General features: G+C 31.8%; 1 pseudogene; it reads right to left on the reverse strand.

Moving 5' to 3' along the window:
• Positions 1 to 5,508: 5,508 nt before the first annotated feature.
• LOC104672145 overlaps positions 5,509 to 19,735 on the reverse strand; it is a 59,288-nt pseudogene continuing 45,061 nt past the window's right edge.

The raw sequence follows: 19,735 nt of genomic DNA on the forward strand, positions 1-19,735 counted from the left end.
GACTGATGGGTCTTGACTCTTTATCCAGTTTGCCAGTCTGTGTCTTTTAATTGGAGCATTTAGTCCATTAACATTTAAGGTTAATATTGTTATGTGTGAACTTGATCCTGCCATTATGATATTAACTGGTTATTTTGCTCGTTAGTTGATGCAGTTTCTTCCTAGCCTCGATGGTCTTTACATTTTGGCATGTTTTTGCATGGCTGGTACCGGTTGTTCCTTTCCATGTTTAGGGCTTCCTTCAGGGTCTCTTGTAAGGCAGGCCTGGTGGTGACAAAATCTCTAAGCATTTGCTTATCTGTAAAGGATTTTATTTCTCCTTCACTTATGAAACTTAGTTTGGCTGGATATGAAATTCTGGGTTTAAAATTCTTTTCTTTAAGAACGTTGAATATTGGCCCCCACTCTCTTCTGGCTTGTAGAGTTTCTGCCGAGAGATCTGCTGTTAGTCTGATGGGCTTCCCTTTGTGGGTAACCCGACCTTTCTCTCTGGCTGCCCTTAAGATTTTTTCCTTCATTTCAACTTTGGTGAATCTGGCAATTATGTGTCTTGGAGTTGCTCTTCTGGAGGAGTATCTTTGTGGCGTTCTCTGTATTTCCTGAATTTGAATGTTGGCCTGCCCTACTAGGTTGGGGAAGTTCTCCTGGATGATATCCTGAAGAGTGTTTTCCAACTTGGTTCCATTTTCCCCCTCACTTTCAGGCACCCCAATCAGACGTAGATTTGGTCTTTTTACGTAATCCCATACTTCTTGCAGGCTTTGCTCATTTCTTTTTCTTCTTTTTTCTTTTGGTTTCTCTTCTTCGCTTCATTTCATCATTTATCCAATCGTTGATGATCTTTTTCCATTGATCGAGTCAGTTACAGTTGTGCGTGTTGTATTCTCTGTCATGGTTTCATCTTGTCATTAAGAACTTCACACACAACGCAACAATACAATACCAACAACCTCTATTACCCCTTTGGACATTATTTATTATCCATCTTGTGTCATTTGGCTTGTTTCATATTTGTCTGGAATTTGCTGCCTCCAAAACTGCAAGGAATATTTCATATATGATTTTGTTTCCATTGTTATACACATTATTATTTGCCTAACAGTTGTAGTTCTCTACATATTTAGTCTGCTTTGTTTAAAAATCCCATACATGTTCTTTTATTAGTGTTAGCATATTTTACCTTTTTATGCCCCTTTACTTTTAATCTATTGGTGTCTTTATATTTAAAATGTTTTTTTTTTTTTGTATGCAACATATGTTGGGATTTTTTTTAATCCACTCTGACATCTCTATCTTTTAGTTGCTGTATTGAGACCATTCATATTCCAAGCTTTTAGTGATGTAGCTGGAGTAATATTTACCATGTTTCTAAATGTTGTGTATTCCTTACACTTTTCCTTTGTATCTTTGTGTATTTTTCATCTTCCTCTCTGTTTATGCGTTCTGTGGTTTTAACTGAGTATTTTATATAATTCAGTTTTGTCTCTTTAGTCCAGCAATTGTGCTTCTGTTTTAAAATTTTTTAGCAGTTGTTCTACAATTTGCAATATACATTTACAACAAGTTTAGGCCCACTTTAAGTAACTCTATATTTTTCGTGCATGGTGCAAGTATCTTGTAACAGAATATTCCCAATTCCTTCTTATCATCTCATGAATTTTTCGTCATTTATTTTGTTTATCTATGTGTGATAACTATCTAATACATTATTTCTACTATTACACTAGACAGTTATCTTTAACATTGAATAAGAGTAAGAATGAGAAAAGATTTTATTTTACCATCATTTATTTCTTCTCTGTTCTTCCTTTATGTCAATTCACATTTCTAACCTATGTAATTTTCCTTCTGTCTGAAGGACTTCTAATATTTCTAGCATGGTAATTATGCTTGCAATTAATTCCCTTAATTATTTTTTATCTAAGAAAGAATGTAATTGTTTTTTAAATGGAAGTACAATGTTGGTGAAAAATGAATTCTAGATTTAGAGTGTTTTTCCTTCAACACTTTAATATTTTATTTCACTCTCTTCGTGCATGCATTTCTCACAAAAAGTCTACTGTAATTCCTATCCTCATTCTCCTCTACGTAAGACGCTTTGGCCAATTTTACTTCTTTCAAGATTTTCTATTTATCTATGTTGTATACATGAGATGCCTAGGTATGTTTTCTTTTGTTTTGTCCTATTTTGTTTTGGTATCTATTCTTCTAGGTGATCACCGAGCTTCCTGACTCTGTAGATTAGGGTCTGCTATTAATTGGAAAGCTTTCACTCATTATTTCCTCAAATATTTCTTCTCCTGTAATTTTTTTCTCCTTCAGATGTTTTATTTATGCTAATGTTGCAACTTTTATAATTATTTCATAGTTCTTGAATGTTCTACTCTTGATTGCTAACACCTCTTTGCTATTGCATGTCATTTTGAGAAGCTTCTGTTGACTTGTATTGAAGCTCAGTGATTCTTATGTCAATGTCTGTTCTGCATTTTAGTTAAAATGTTTTTTATTTCTAGCATATTCTTTTGCTTCTTAGCGTTTCCATAATTCCACTTACTGTTATTTGATGTTGTCTGCTTTCCCATTAGAACCTTGAACATATTAATCATAGTTGTTTTATTAATAAATTCCCTGTCTAACGAGTCCTACATCTGTGATATCATCTGTTCCTGGTTCTAACGCTTCTTCAGACTTTTTCTTTCTCTCTCTTGCCTTGCCATTGAATTTTTTTTTTTTTTTCAAGTTGGGCATGCTTATCAGATAATAAATTTAAGGCAAAAGGCCTTTAGTGTGATAATTTATGTTAATGTAGAAGTTGGCCTGTGTTTAATGTTTCCATAGGCATAAATGACAGGGGCTTCAAATTCTGTTAGTGTTTTTGTTTGTGGCCCCCCTCTTGACTTCGGATTTCCTTAAACACTCCTCCTATGAAGAGATTCCTTATATTGTAGTTATTTCCATTATAATCTATGGTTATTATAATAGAGATCTGGTCATGTGGTGTGGGGAGGAGAATCATTCTGTAATCTTTTGATTTAATTTATATATTTTAATGAGCTTGTGCCTCTGGGCTATGACCTTCATAAAGGTTTCTTTCATGGCACAGCTTTTTTTTTTTTTTAACTTCCTAAATATGAGATAGGAAAGTTAGCTGGGAGCTGGAGTCTAAGTAAATTACTTCATTCTCCAGTTGAAATAAAACTTTTTTAAATTTTTCTCCTGAAGAACGGCATTATACATAAAAAACATGCTAGGAATATTTGACAAGTATTACTCTTCCCTTTCCATTGTCTGAGCCACAAAGGGATCTTTCTAGGATATCCACCTTGAAAACAGTAGACTTGCAAAATCCCAAGGCTGTGGTCCTTAGATTTTTTTATTGTCATGGTAGTCCACACTGCCATTTCCAGAAATTTATCAAAATTACCATTTAAGTGTCCTGACACATTTATGGTTCCCATGGCTCCTGCTCTGAGTAAGCAGTTGTTAGCTGTGGTTTTTTACTTGCTTGTCCCTTCAGATTTCAGACTGGCAATTTGCCCTGTAATCTCAGTTCTCTGATGAGTTCGATAGAAGTCATTGATTTTCTTTTGTTCTGCTTCTTCTCATTGTAATGACTGGAGTGACAACTTCCAAGCACTTCTTTACATGTTGCTGCTGGAACCAGGGTATTCGGCTATTCAATTTTTAACTTCTAGAATTTTAAATTGACCCTTTTGAGGTTTTAAAATTACACTTAAATTGAATCTTTTAAGACCTGAGGTTTATACTGATAGTCTCCTTTTTTTCTCTATTCTTACCAACATATTAATCATTTTATAAAATTCTTGTCTGAAAGCTGTGATGTCTGATTTATCTATTTTTTATCTTGGTTTTTGGTCATTTGCTTTTGGTAAATCATACCTCATACATTTTTGTGTTTGATGCTAGATATCACATATAGAAAATCACAGATGCTTTGTTTGATATTTTTCTCAAAGGGGGTTAAATATTTTTCTGGAGAGAAAAATAGAGCAGAGGCTGAGTCTTTCGATTCCACAGACGATTAGTTTTAGGCTTTTTCTTCTTCTTCTTCTTTCAGGCTGAATTTCTTCAACTTTGGCCTTCCTTCTAGTTCTTAGCCCCTAACCCTTGTCTGTGCCCCTCTGGGGTCTTACATCTTACTGGTTATAGACCTCTTCCTCCCCAGTATTCCACTGCTGTTGAAACCTCTGAGCAACTCTAGCTTTTCAGTTGCTGCTTTCTCTACAAACTGTTGTAGTATCTCTCCGAGCATGTTCATCTCAGGTGCCAAATACTTCGGGAGAAATTGTACAAAGATATTTGACCTCACTTTATGTGGATCCCTTCTCTGTGGAATTTTGTCCTCCAAGTAAGTCCAATATCACTTTGAAATTGACAGACCCCAATCTCTGAATTATCAGATTTGTCAATTACATTAAATAGAGTCTTAAATGTTCCCATTATTTTAAATTGTCTGGAACTAAATCAATATACATTTATATTATTTTGAAAATATAATCAGCCAGCATAAATAATATTTTAGGATGGTACAGAAACATCACATATAAAATATTAAAAGTGGAAATCAATCTACACAACAGTAATCACAAGATCAATGCTTGCAAATTTTAATTCTTATTTTAAAAATAATTTAAATTAAAAATAACAGATCGATTAACATTTTAAGATAAATTCTATTGCCTTGTGCTTTATATTAATTAGGTTCTACTCAAATCTGATGCTATTTTTGATACTCCAGTTTTTAAAAACTGTGGTGCTAGTAAACTGAGAAATAGTTATCCTGAAAATGTCATAGGTATAGTAGCTATGAAATATGGAGTTATAAATATGTAGACAGTTTTGAAAAATCTGTATTTTGTTCACTTTACCATTTTTCATGCCAGATTACATAGTTCAGGGTAGTGATATGACATGTGACATGAAGGTAGCTAAATGGGGAACAAGGCCAGTGCAGTAATATCAACAATTGTGTAATTGCTTACACATTAAATTTATTTTCTTTCATTAATTTCCTCAAAAAAAAAAAAAAAAACCCAGAACACATGCATGTAGTTGCTCTTTGTTTAATATTATATATTAAGCTTTACATAGGACCCAATTTAGATTGTATATATTTCTAGTGATAAGATAAATTTATTTGAGAAAGAATACACCTACTGTAATGATTTTCTAGTTTATTATAAATACAAATGTGGAAGAAGAGTAAGAAAAGAAAGAGAGATTTAGCTACAATAAAATGGCTAAAAACATTCCATTATACATAAAATAAATTATCAGAATGTACTAGTCCATGAAAAGAGTACAGTTAATCCTTTAGAATTCAGTGTTTATTGTTAATTAACTTTTCCCTTGATCCAATATTTTATCTGTAAAATGTATATTGTTTTGAATGTAACTTGTATCACTATGAAAGTTAAACCAAATAACTTATTTAAAACAATTGACTCTAATAAGCACAAAAAAGTTGTTTCCAATTCACATGGTCAGTGTCCAAATATTTAAATAAATGCCATTCTAAATTTTTATTTTGTCTACACTGACTAGTTATTCCAAAATTACTAAAATTTATTATTCCATATTGTTCACACATAAAAACGTACATATTTTGTCTTTCTCTTTGTTTCTCTCTCTCTGACACACACATACACACACACACACACACACACACACACAGAGACAGAGAGAGACAGAGAGAGAGATTTGAACTACTACTACTTTTGCACCTGGGACATCTATTAAAACAAAGACTATGATTTTGCCATAATTAGACTTTGTGAAGAGCAGTATTAGATTTTGGCAATTTTAGCAGGCATGCTTTTTTTTTTTCTTCTTCTTTTGAAATGGTTCATTTGAAGATAATTGAAAACAGCAAAGGAATGTCCTTGGTGAGCGTTAGCTGGATCACATGATGATGCTGAATGGGAACGAAGCTTTAAGTAGGACTACACGAAACCTGCAAAAGAACAATGATTAAAAAAAAAAAAATGAAAACTTGAAGAAGTTTATTATTATTGAAGAAGTTCAGATGAAACTAAAATGTCCAGAAATTAACTTTCTCTGCTTATGTCTTTCAGGAAATATTCCTCATTCACTTTGGCAACACCAAACTTAAAAATAAGACCTTAAAAATAAGGGCTTATCAGAGATGTTGCCTCTCTTTTTTTCTTTTATTATAGTTATTTCTGTTTTGTTTATTTTGACTACTAGATTTTGAATAATAAAAGTTAACAATATAAAATAGACTAGAGAATTGAAGATTAAGGTATTTTCACTCAAACCTAAACACACACACACACACACACACACACACACACACACACACAGACACACAGGCAAAGAGAGAGAGAGAGAGAGAGAATACAATAGACACCAACTAGAATCAACTATTTTAACATTGTCACATATGGATCTTGTGATTTCTTGTTTGATTTTGTTTTTAAAATATAAACCATTGCATGTGACTCTCTATTTGAATAATGTCTTATTTTCATGTAATCTTGAGTCCCCTTTAGTTTACTGCTTCCCTAAAGACCAGTAATATCATAAATGTCGTGTGTATCTTTTTAATATATTTTTTGTTATTCTTTTATATGTAATTGGGTTATTATTTGCATTTAAAAATGTATACATGTTACCAGAGCATGTCATTTCTCAATTAATTATATTACTAATGTTTTATTGAAGACCTACCTGTATTTATATAGACAGAATGATAGATAAAAATATAGCTAATTCATTCCTTTCCTGGTTATATAGTTTCCATTTCCATTCTTATATTTTTAACATCTCCATATTATATTATGCCCTACAAACTCCAATTTAACAGGATATAATTGGAAATTTTTATTTAAAAATTCAATTTAACAGGCTTTAATTTGTGAGTTTATTCAGTTTACATTATTGCTTATAACTTTGTTGCTATTGTTTTTATATTTCCTTGTCCTGTATAATTTATACTCTATTTACAATGTGTTTACCTTAGTTCGTTTCCCTTCTATTTTTATTGGATTGATAAAATATTTCTGAGAGGGGGTGCGGTGGCTCACGTCTGTAATCTCAGTGTTTTGGGAGGTCAAGGCAGGAGGATCATTTGAGTCAAGAGTTTGAGATAAAGTATTCCTCAGTCAGTTTTATTTTCTCTCTGTCAGAGAAGTACTTGTTTATTCTATATTTTTTTATGAAGGGTCTTTGATGAAATATATTACACATGTGTGTGCATGTTTATATACAAAATTAATTATTATTTTTTACTTTCTTTCTGGACACTTCAAAGACTTTACTTTTGCTTAAACTTCCTGAAAATTTGTTCAACATTTTCAAGTGATAGCTTTACTTGTCTCTTTTAGCTCTGTTAGTTTCTAAATGTAAAAATATTATTACGTAATATGTCAATTGTTTTGAAAATGTTATTTGGTTTAACTTTTACAGTGATATAAGGCACCTTAAAATAGTATGTTATAATCATTACATAATTATCTGTCTCAAATTATTTGTTTGCTAATCATTACAACTTGAATCTTAAATCTTTTTTTAGATACTTTTATTTTTCTTGATAAGAGCTTTATTTTTCTGCATGCTTAAATTATAGTTTAGCTTAGTATAGAATTCTTGACTGATAATTTTTAAAATATACACTTTGAGGATAATATTCTTTTTCTTAATGTTATGATAAAAAATCTGCTGTAATTCTGATTGGCATACTTCTGGGGACACTCAGATTTTTCGTCTGATAGCTTTTTAATTTTTCTTCATAAACTTTGAATTTCTATGGTTTTATAAATAATTAAGATTTAATTTTTTAATCTAAGAATTTAAATATTTCTCTAATTCTGGAAAATTCCCAGGGATCTTCTCATTAAAGATGGCCTCTTTCCCATTCCTCCATTCTATTATTCCTCTATACCCTATTTTGCCAATACAAATAGACCTATATTCTAACTTCTTAACCTATCATGTTACCTACTTTCAATTAAAGGATGAATTCTGTACTACACTTTGTTTTTTGAGGTTTGTTATGTTATATTTTGGGAATACTTTTTTTTTTTTTGTATTTTTCATGCACTTTGTTCTCTTCAAATCTTTCTTTCTTGTTTTAAAAACTTTATACCTTTCTGGTTTCCATCTTTTATCTTTTTGAACATTTGGAGTATACTCAATTTAAGTTTCCTTCAAATTATTCCATTATCTTCAGTTCTTTTACCAATGATTCTCCCACTGTGGCTCTGCCAGCAGTCTTTGGCCAATGGACTTTATTGTGGAGATAATTTCACTTCTTAGACCATCCACAATGAGATAAATATGGATTCCTAAAAGTGGGAGGAATTATGGAGCCTACCCTATGGGGTAGTTTTTTATGCTGATACAATGTCCTTAAAGATTTAACCAGTTCTGGGCAAGTCACCATTAGCACTTTCCCTGCACAGCTAGTGTGATTATAGTCTCAACACAACTTTGCTACTTTAGCTATTTGTTTCCTTTTTTCTTCCTAGGGTATCATGTAGATAGCTTAAATTATGCAGGAACCTAGAGGCAAGCAGGTGAAGAACATTTCACTGACATTCTAAATATCAGTGACTCAGATCGAGGAGTATACATGGGGTCAAGGGACTTTACTTTTGATTCTCAGCCTTTTGTAGACAGTTCAAATCCTAGACACAATTTGTTTATACCGAATCCAAATTCTAATACCACCAATCCTATGATTTAAACACCTTCAACTTCCTTTCAGCACCAGAAGCTAAGCATTATTATTTAATCAAGTAATTAATTGCACATAGCTGAACTAGGAGGAAGAATCATTCGTCATTTCAATCTGCCAGTTGGACAGAAGTAAGGGTCATAAAAATTTACTTTTTATGTTTTATTTTAGCTATATCTTTGGATTCAAATAACTACTTGAAAATCTTTCTATTCACAATAAACATATGAATTACAGTCATATTTTTAAACTTTGTATATAATATAGATATATTTTCAGAATTTATTTTTGTAAAGAAAAGTTATTTCTTCCAAAAGCTGCATACTGAATGCTAAATTCATTCATATTTAATTATAACATGTATCTTAGGTTTATTTCTAGAATCAATGAGATAGAGTCTTATCATTGTTGAGAACTAGTTCTTGATTTAATGGGATCGTTTAAGACATGAAGATTCTTAGTCTCCTTGCCTCAGGGTCAGCCAGATGCATCACATATATTTTGAAACAAAAGAAATATTGGCTTTCTCATAGTGGTTATGAGGGAAGAATTATAATAAGTGTATGTATCAAAGAATAAAGGAGAAAGCAGAGAAAGATGACTTTTACTATAACTGACCATCAATTAAATTTTAGTCAATTTGCAACAAACAAAAGAGTATGTTATACCAAGTGTGCATATCATTTCCTAATGTACCCTAAATCAATAGATTAATAAGGTAAACTAGTTAATTTTGTCTATCCAGTATCATATTGAAAATGGGATGAAATCAAATTAGGAATATAATTTTGTTAATATGTCTCACTTTGAGCAGAGCTTTTGCATTTGCAAATTTTAGTTTCATGGTTCATGGCAATGACCTCAAGGCACTGATTCTGAAGTGAAATGCATATCATTTCTCTTTTGTAACGGCTGAGTAATTACCATGATTTAAAGATGAAAAGAATCATTAAGCATAATTTACAGCATAAGAATATAGGAAAGAAATAAGAAATAAATTAACTATACCTAAAACTTTTAAGATTTAGTACTTTCAAAAAAATTGCTGTTTCATACTATGTTAACTTTTACATTTTATTTTTCATTTTATTTTATGTATTTTTATATTTACTTTTGAAATAGGGTCTTGTTCTGTCTCCCAGGCTGGAGTGCAGTGACATAGTCACAGCTCACTGCAGCCTTGACCTCCTGAACCCAATCCTCCTGCCTCAGCCTCCTAAGTAGCTGGGACTACAGGTGTGCACCACAACACCAGGTTAATTTTTGTATTTTTTGTTGAGATAGGGGTTTCGCCATGTTGCCCAGGCTGGTCTAGAATTCCTGGGCTCAGGTCGTCCACCCTCCTCAGCCTTCCAAAGTGCTGGGATTACAGGCATGAACCACTATGCTCGGCCAGTTTTGAGTTTTAAACTTTATATTTCCTCTATTGCATATTAAATAACTAATTAAATATTAACTACTTATAATTTTGAATTTTCTAAAATATTTAAGGATTTTATTTAAATAGTTAAACCAAGCAATGTAATCAAAAAATAATTTTTGAGGAGCTAAGAAATATGAGGTATCTGGCATTAACTGTGAATACAAACTTTTAAAAATATAATTTTTATCCTCAAGGAGATTAAATCTACTAGAAGAAAACTCTCAGAAGAAGCATTAATTTATGAATACCTAATGTGAATTAAATAATTGCTTACTAGAATAAATGAAAACATGAGAAAACTAATAATATGGAAAATGAGAAATCTGCAGGAGCTTATAGATGGAAGAGGAATGAAGAAAAGGGAAAGAAACATTACATAATTTAAAAATTGGAAAATGAAACTAAGTAAATGGGAAAAAAGGAAATAAATAGCAATAAGAAAATAAAAATGGGCAAAATGTTAGCCAGGCTTCTGGAGCGGTGATTTATTCATTAAAATCTTAGTTTTGTTTATACTTTAAAACTGTATTCTAATATGAAAATATCCCTAGCAAATTCACAAAGCATGTTTTACTAATATTTTGGTAGAAATGAATCACTATAATTTTTATTGCATTATTTTATTTGGCATTGACAATCTTTGATATACTAAGCTTTTATAAATATCAAATTTTTGTCAAATGATACCATTTCTTTTTTTAAAGTATTTTATAAATATTTTATATCCAAAGTTGTACTTTGGGAGTAACACGTATAACAAAGAGTCAATCCTATGTAATAACAAAAGAAAACAAAAAAAATCAAGATGTCACAACAACCAGATATAAATATGCGTGTTTCTTTTGTCCTGGTAAAAGTTGTCAGTCATAATTTTAATGTCTCTTGAGAAAATATTGTGTAATAATTCTCTCTCTGAGAATAATTAAAGAAATGAGCAAAATACATAATAAAAATAATCTTTAAAGCATCAAAAAACTACCAAAATAATGAGGAACCTGGGTCAAATTAAATCGTTAAAAAATTTAAAAATTAAATTTAAAATAAAAAATGTTGAAGTTTTAAAAATTAAAATTGGGTCAAAGTTAAAAGAATATGAGACCCCAGAGATGTAGGACCAGAACTTTAAAACGCTTTATATGAGACATATAAGTTTCTAAAGAATTTTTTAATACAACGTACTACGAATAATCAAAAATAACAAAACACACAAAGACTGACATAGCAAAACCTGGAGAGAATTCAAAAATAGATCAGCAATTGCCTTCAGTTTTAGCATTTTCAGCTACAAATTAGATACCCACATATATACACACGTGTGCACACAAACACATACAAATTTTACCATGCTCATAGAAGAGTTCTAAAAAGCATAAAATTTTAGCAGAAAGTAAAAATTTATAAAATCTGGCATAGTGTATCAGAATAAGAGCAAAGTAGAAATTCTTGGGAAAATATACCTATACATTAACACACGGTAACTTAAAAAAAGATACTACTAAAAACTGATAGTAACAGAAAAAAAAAATCACTACTAAATAGTTTTGAAAGCAGATTTTATATGTATGAGCAGGTTAGACATACCTAGAGAAAGAACCAACCAACTGGAAAATAGATCTAAGAAGGACTCAAAATACAATATTGAGAGATAAGACTCAAATTAGAGAAAAGAGGATAACAAAACCACAAATACAGTAAGAGATTCAAAAATCTACATCACTGAAGTCTAAGATGAAGCAGATAGAAGGAATAGCTCAAAAACAATGCTTGAATATAAAATGGCTGAGAATGTTCAAGAATCAATGGTGTCAACAGTCCAGAGTCAAGAAGCTCACCAAATCCTTAGCACAAGGTAAAATATATTTTAAAAACAATTTAGTAGCATTTTCTCCAAATGAAAAATGGCACACCCTAGTGATTTTATTTCTAGATCTATGCCACAAAAATAAAAATATATGTGCATCAAAAATATGTGTAAGAATGTTCATGGCAGCCCTAAACTGGAAATGACTCATATGTCAATTACAGTACAAGATACGCATTGTCTATATTTTTCAATAAATGGAAAGTAGAAAATCATACAGCAATGAAAAGGAACATGTTAGAGCTACATGCAATAGCATGAATGTATTTCTAATACATAATGTTCAAAAGAGGATAGTAATAAGGAGAGGTACACTATCTGGTTTCATTTATACAAATTTTTAAAATATGCAAAACAAATTTGTAGCAGATCAAAACATAGTTATATTTGCGATATTGTTGACTGGAAAAGAGGGTGTAAAAAGTTTCTAGTATGCTGTTAATGTTCTATGTTTTGATCTGAGTAGTGATTACATAGTTGAACTTGTTTGCAAAATTTGATAAGGCTGTATACTAAATATGTGTGCATTACATTACATGTATGCTATATTTCATGAAATAAAACCTTGCCGTTAAAATTTTTAAAGCTTTTGAGAAGAAACAAATTATAATATATAATATTTTCATCAAATTTGGGTAGGGAAAGTTTTTTTTACCTATGACATATACAGGAAGTAATTGATAGATAAATTTATCTAGATCCAAATTAAGAGCTTTTTTCTTCCAAAGAAACCACAAAGAGTATGAAGAGACAAGTCACAAAACAGGAGACACACTTGTTACATATATCATTGATGAACAATTCATATCTAGAATATTTAAAGAACTTCTATTTATTTTTAAGGAAAAAAATCACATTTAAAAATTTGTCAAAACTTTTGAACGAGAGCCTCAAAACAGAATAAAATTTAAAATAACCAGAGCATCATATGAAAAATTGAGAATGTGTTTAATAATCACTTAGAAAATCTGTCAAGTCCATGTGTTAGAAAATGCATGGAGCAATGGGACTCTCTATACACAACTGGTTTGTGTGTACATTTTTACCAACGTTTTGAATACTCTGGTATTATCTGATGAAGTTGAAGGTATCCATACCCGATGAACAAACAATTTCAGCCTTGAGTGAATCGCCTGTAGGAGCATAGCAGGACCCATGCATAGAGATGCTTGTAGCAGGATCATTCAGAATTATCCCAAATTAAAAATAACAATATTTATTTACAATAGGATGGATACATTTTGATATATATAAAATATATATAAAAACTGGAAGTCTTTACAGTGAAGAAGTTAAACAAACGAAAACTAATTTCAACACCATGGATTCATCCTTTAAAAAAATATTGAGCCAAAGAAGCACACTAAAAATATGTATTTAGTATGATGTTTTTTGATAAAAGGTACACAACCAGGAAAAACTCTGCTCTATTATGATGCACACATAGGAGGTAAAACTATAAAGAAAATTATAAAAGTGAATACAAAAAGAATCAAGACAATGTTAACCTCAAGGGTTTAGAAAGGAAATGTGATTATGAATGGGTACAGGTTCATGGGAATGTTTTCTAACTCAATCTAGATGTTGGTTGCATAGATGGCCAATGCATGATTTTCCACTTTAATGTACATTTATGTCATGTTAACATCTCTAACATGTTATATTTCATAATAAATATTTTTAAAGGTACTACCAACTCAGATACCTGATAAACTGAATGCAAATATTATGAATGAGCACTAGCATTGCTTAGCTAATAAGCAAAAGTTCAAGGAACAAAAAAGCTCAATTTTGTGCCATTATAACAACTGCAAAAAATGGATATATAATGAATCAGATTGTATTATTAAACCAGAAACATTCTGATGCTAAAATCAGCTTGACATAAACAAAAGTTGATTCCGTTTGTTCAAGACTTCAGAGGGAGAGCATAAAGTGACAAAATTGTTTTCACTATAAATAGGTTAAGTAAAGATTGTGGGGTTTTGTTTTGTTGTTTTTGTTGTTGTTTTGAGATGGAGTTTGCTCTTGTTGCACAGAATGGAGTAATGGAGTGCAGTAGTGCGACCTCAGCTCACTGCAACCTTCACCTCCCAGGTTCAAATGATTCTCCTGCCTCTGCCTCCTGAATGGCTGGGATTACAGGTATGCACTAAACTACACTCAGCTAAGTTTTGTATTTTTAGTAGAGATGGGTTTCACCACATTGGCCACCCTGGTATCGAACTTCTGACCTCAAGCGATCCTCCCGCCTCAGCTTCCCAAAGTGGTGGAATTACAGGCCTGAGCCACAGGGCCCAGCATAGGATTGTGGTTCTTTTACTACATATGGAATCGAGATAAAGTTTATGTATCATATTTGTAAAAGAAAGCTAGGAACATGAAGCAGAATTAATTCATGAGGGAAAATACTTATTTTATTCTCAAGTCTCTCCAAAGTTATTGCATTCACTGAAACTCAATTTTTAATTTTTTTAGTTAACCAAATACTTTTGCATTAAATGCATTAAAGAGGAGAGCATTATACCTAGCAGGTGTGTGAGAAACAGTTTGACTTTTTAACCACTAAAAAATGTCCCAATATCAGAATTTATTTTATTTTAAATTTCAAAAAAATCCTTATTTTATCTGATAAAAATCAAGTTGATTTGTGAGTCATATATATCAGCTTATTATCTGGAACTGTTGCTATGGAATAGAAATTAGGGCTATGTAATTAGAACTATGTAATAGAAATATTTACAGAAGACTATATCTGCCAACATGAGACACTCTACCACCATAACTTAAGTCAATGACTCTAGTTCTATCATTGTGCGCATTATAAATAGTGCGAAATTTCAAGAAATTTCCATTTTGAGATATAAGAAATCAATATGCTGGGAAAACTAATATCAAACTCTGAAGTAGATATATGTCATTTTATATACATTTTAAATTACCTTAAACTAAAGATTAAATTGGACTGACATACTGAAAATAATTTTTTATTATTATTGTTATGATTAAATTATTATTTTGTGACTATTACTATTCAACTAACACCACATTTGATAATATAATGATAAACACATTTCTTTTTTATGTTAACTAGCATTTTTTTCGAGATTCTTAAAGCTTTGTTTGCAACTCTGGATGATTTATGTGGGACATGATAAAACCAATCTCCATACAGACTAATTTGAGACCTGGCATCATTGTCTCTCTCTGAACAATCTGGAAGCTTTTTTATGGTAGTGAATTGTGCATTTGGGGTGTGAGGATTGAAGCAGGCAAGTGTCTGGGTCATTATGTGCTCAGCCATGTCTTACATAGGTGTTTGGATTTGTATAGCTCTGTTTAGTCTGTGATGTGTTTTAATTTAGAGACATAAATGCTGGCCAGAATTCTATGCTTTAATTAGTGTCGAGGGATTGATTGCAGCATATTGATCCATAACTGCACATTTTATCCATAAAGTCACAGGTCCAGTGAGCTAAGTTACATTTTTAGTTCCATTCTGATTATAGTGTATTATCAGGACAATGTATAATTTGCATGTTTTTCATTTGAGAGTAATGATACATAGCCATTGATAAGCCATGTTCCTCTTCCTTTCACCCCATTAAGCTACAAGTTTGGATAAACAAGTGTACTTAATTTCAATTTCATACATTTTTGATGGCACCCCTGAGAATAAAGAGGTAGGTTTCATAAGACAATGGACTAACTTAAAATCAATTTTTGGATACTGTTTCATACACACTGAATACACTTAACTAGAAAATAATATCTCTACTTTTTCCTTTCAAAGATAATGCCATTCCTTTTTTTCCCCTCAGTCCTCATTGCCTAGAATACCCTACTCCAGACAACGAAACTCACTCTCAATCTATCACCATCTTTCACTCTTCAGTGAAACCTCATGTAGCTTCTAGATGTGGTTTCAAGATTTCTCTATATTGTTGGAGAGGTAACCATTACATTGAGTCTTTTCACTTTTTACTTTCTGTGTACATTTCAGTGGAGTCTGTGCCAATGTTACATCTTTTGTTCCTATTTAAGCAGTAATCATATGCTTTTGTACGTTTTGTGGTTTGAGAAAAATGTTAAGAAACATTTAGGACTAACATAAGCAAAGTATTAGAGAATCCTGACTCAAAGCCTGTGAAACATTGATAAGCAGTATTTTCAAATTTAAGTCATGGAGTTATGCTGACGTCAGCCAAGGGACTCAAAGAATTGCCAGCAGCTACCAGAAGCTAGGAGAGAACTTGGAACAGATTTTCCCTCTGAGCCCCCAAGAGAGAACGAACATTGTAAATGCTTTAATTTGGGGCTCTGAAGTCCTGAACTGTGAGAGAATGAATTTTTCTTGTTGTAAGTCACCCACACTGTGGTACATTGTCATGGCAGCCCTAGGAAACTCATATAAACCCCAAACAAAACAAACTAAACAAGAAAAACCTGGCTCTAATTACGTAGTGAAAGACAGTCTCCATGTAGATCCATATGAACGGATTTTCAAAGGTAATCTGTTTGGATAATACAATTTACATGAAATTTTGTTTGATGTTAGCATCTAACTCATCTTGATTATTGGAGCTTGTTCTTTAGTTGTGAAAGACTAATCACATGGTTGTAATATTGATAGTTTAATTTATATAATAACTGTGTAACATTTTATACACTTTTATATGTAGGTAATGGAGAGTAGTGGTTAAATGCTGGGGTTTCTGAGTTAAGAAAGACCCAACTATTCAGACCCAGCTCCTATATACCTGCCATCTGTGGCCACAGGTAAATTATCAAGTTAGCCTAAACCTCAGTTTCTCTCAAGGAAGCCAATATTAGATACTAAGCTGTTGGGCCATTCTAAGGTTTAAATGAGATAATTTTCACTAGAAGATAAGCTACAGATGGACAAGGTTTATTATTTTTTTCACTGCTGGAATCACGTAGAAGGGGTTCTCTAAACACTCATTTAGTGGACATGAATGAATAAATAATGTCTGGAAGAGAAAATACCTGACATATGGCAAATGCTTAAAAACTATTGGATAGTAATGTTCTTCAGAAAAAAATAGATCAGATTTGTTTATTTTTGACTTTTCTAAAGAGTCAAGATGAACTAAGGATTTTTGTTTTCTTTTTTGAAACATGCTTTCTCTCATTTTTTACAGTTTCCTTATCGTATACACCATTGTTCAATTTCATACATCTCTCCATACAAAATAAGGAGGTTTATATATTGGTTGATAGATTTGGTGCTGCATGAATAAATTAGTGGCTAGAAAATATTGCATACTTTTGAAATGCATTAGAACTTTTATGTAAGTAAGGTGTTGCTTATCACATCAATTTAGTAAATTATGGAAGTATGGCTTAGTGACCAATAATGTATTAATTTTCAAGAATAGTTCCATCTCATCTGGTCTGTTTACGGACAAGAGATAGCACCTCAGCCGTTTTACAGACCTGTGTCATTGTCCGGCCAGTGGCTCACAGAGAAAGTACAAATGACTCAGACTGAATCATATCCTCTGTTCAAAAGGCAGTTTAAAACAAACATTATACTTTTTATGAATGAATCACTTAGTGTTGTATTCAAATGTGAACTGTGACCAAACTGTGTCTATACAAAAGGTTTTAATTAGAGAAAAATGCCCTGAACGTAAGAGTTCCAAAAGTTGTTTGATGGAAATGTAGACCCTTAAATTCATCATCATTGTCATTTTTCCATTTCTTTCATATACATGCACCTATAGCAATAGATAACATACATTATTAATACACTCAATTTAACAAATACAGTCAACTTTTCATATGGGTAGATTCAACCAAGCGTGAATCAAAACTATTTTAAAAAATTGTGTCCGTATTAAACACATACAGACATTTTTCCTTGTTATTATTACCTGAATGATACAGCATAAAAATGATCTCCATATTATTTACATTATATTAGGCATATTGGGTAATTTAGAGATGATAAAGCATGCAGGAGGATGTACATAGTCAGCTATAACTATTACACTATTTTATATCAGAAACTTGAGCATCTGCAGATTTTGGTCCCAGAATCAATCCCGAGGGATAACTACATTTATGTGAGATGAGGATAGAAACCAGGAAGATGATTATAAAAAGATTTGTTTCTCACAACTACTTTAGATTTTTTAAATCGAGATAAACTATATGTGCATAAATTACCATCTTTAATAATAAATACATTTAGATTTTCCCCCCATTGATCCTCACTTCCTTGGCATCTCCTGGTAACCACCAATCAACTCTCTATCTTTTTTAGTTCCACTTTTTCAACTTCCATATATGAGTAAGAACATTTGATATTTCTGTTTTTGTTCTTGGCTTATATTATTTAACATAATGACTTTCAGCTAATTGCATGTTGCTGCAAATGAAAGGATTTCATTCATTTTTATGGCCAAATACTATTCCATTGTGTATATCTACCACATTTTCCTTCTCTACTCATCTGTTGATAGTCACTTACGTCAATTCCTTATTTTGGCCATTGTGAATAGTGCTGCAAGAAACACGAGAGTGCAGATATCTCTTTGATATATTGTCTTTTATTTCTTTTGGATCACTGCAGGTTTTTAACCATTAAAAGTGACATGGCCAAATTTTTTAAAATCCTGACAATATGAAATATTGGCAACATATACCATAGGCTTTATAAAACCAGAGGCAAAAAGAGTAATTAGGAAGTTATTGGGACAAGACAAGAAAGAGCTAAAGTAGCACTAGAGCTAACAGAGTGGCCAAAAGTAAAAAAAAATCAAAAAAACATATTTAGGAAGAAAAAAGCAACATGACGGAATGATTGATAAAATACAAGAACAGAAAGAGGTAGGGTACAGGAATATGTAGAGGTACCAGTAAGAGAAAGGAAATGGAAAGACTATAGCCTTAATCTCAGGTTTTTAGTGAGATGGATAAGATATTAGCCAGGTGGGAGGGCAATTATATATGTGTTTTTGAAATTTAAAGAAGCGGTCTAGGCCAGATGGAGTGATGTGAGAGTGTGCAGTCACGACCTTGTGTGAGAATTCAGCCAGACAAAATGCATTGCATGATAGAGGAAGAATTTAATAATGAAATAATGTAGAATACCAAGTGATAATCTTTTTTGAAGAGATAAAATATATTGGTACACTTTCAAAGAAGCAGTACATTTAGTTCACATCTTCTGAGAAATGATAATACAGAACTTTTGTTTTCTACTCTAATTTCTTCAAAATGTATCACTGGAGACTCCATTCTGTAGTTTCTAAAGGAGAGCTCCAGTAGACGTGTAACTCTGCTGTGCTATTTCCTATATAGCAAATATTTTCCTGTAATAAGCATTAATGGTAAACAGTTCCCATAAGAATATAAGAATGTTCAGGGAAAGATATTAAATTATTAAACAGAATTGGAGTTAAACTTAATTTAATCCCACCCGTGTCTCCTTATTCAGCTGGGCTTGTAGCAAGCTGAAAGGCAGAATAGGAAAAGCAGAGAAGTGGTGTGTTTCTCTTCTATCTTTGTAATTTGTCTTTGTCTTTAATTCTCAGCAGTTTAACTCTGAAAGGTCTATGTGTAGATTCTTTGTATATGTTCTTATTTATAGGTTAACCGGTCTTTTCTCATAAGTAGGTTAATATTCTCATACGTTTTGAGAAATTCCCAACTATTGTCAGTTCAGAGATTGTATCTTTCTGACTCTCTCTGTCCTATTTTTTCA

This window comes from Rhinopithecus roxellana, chromosome 10, assembly GCF_007565055.1.
Source record: "Rhinopithecus roxellana isolate Shanxi Qingling chromosome 10, ASM756505v1, whole genome shotgun sequence".
In the NCBI taxonomy this organism is placed as follows: Eukaryota; Metazoa; Chordata; class Mammalia; order Primates; family Cercopithecidae; genus Rhinopithecus; species Rhinopithecus roxellana.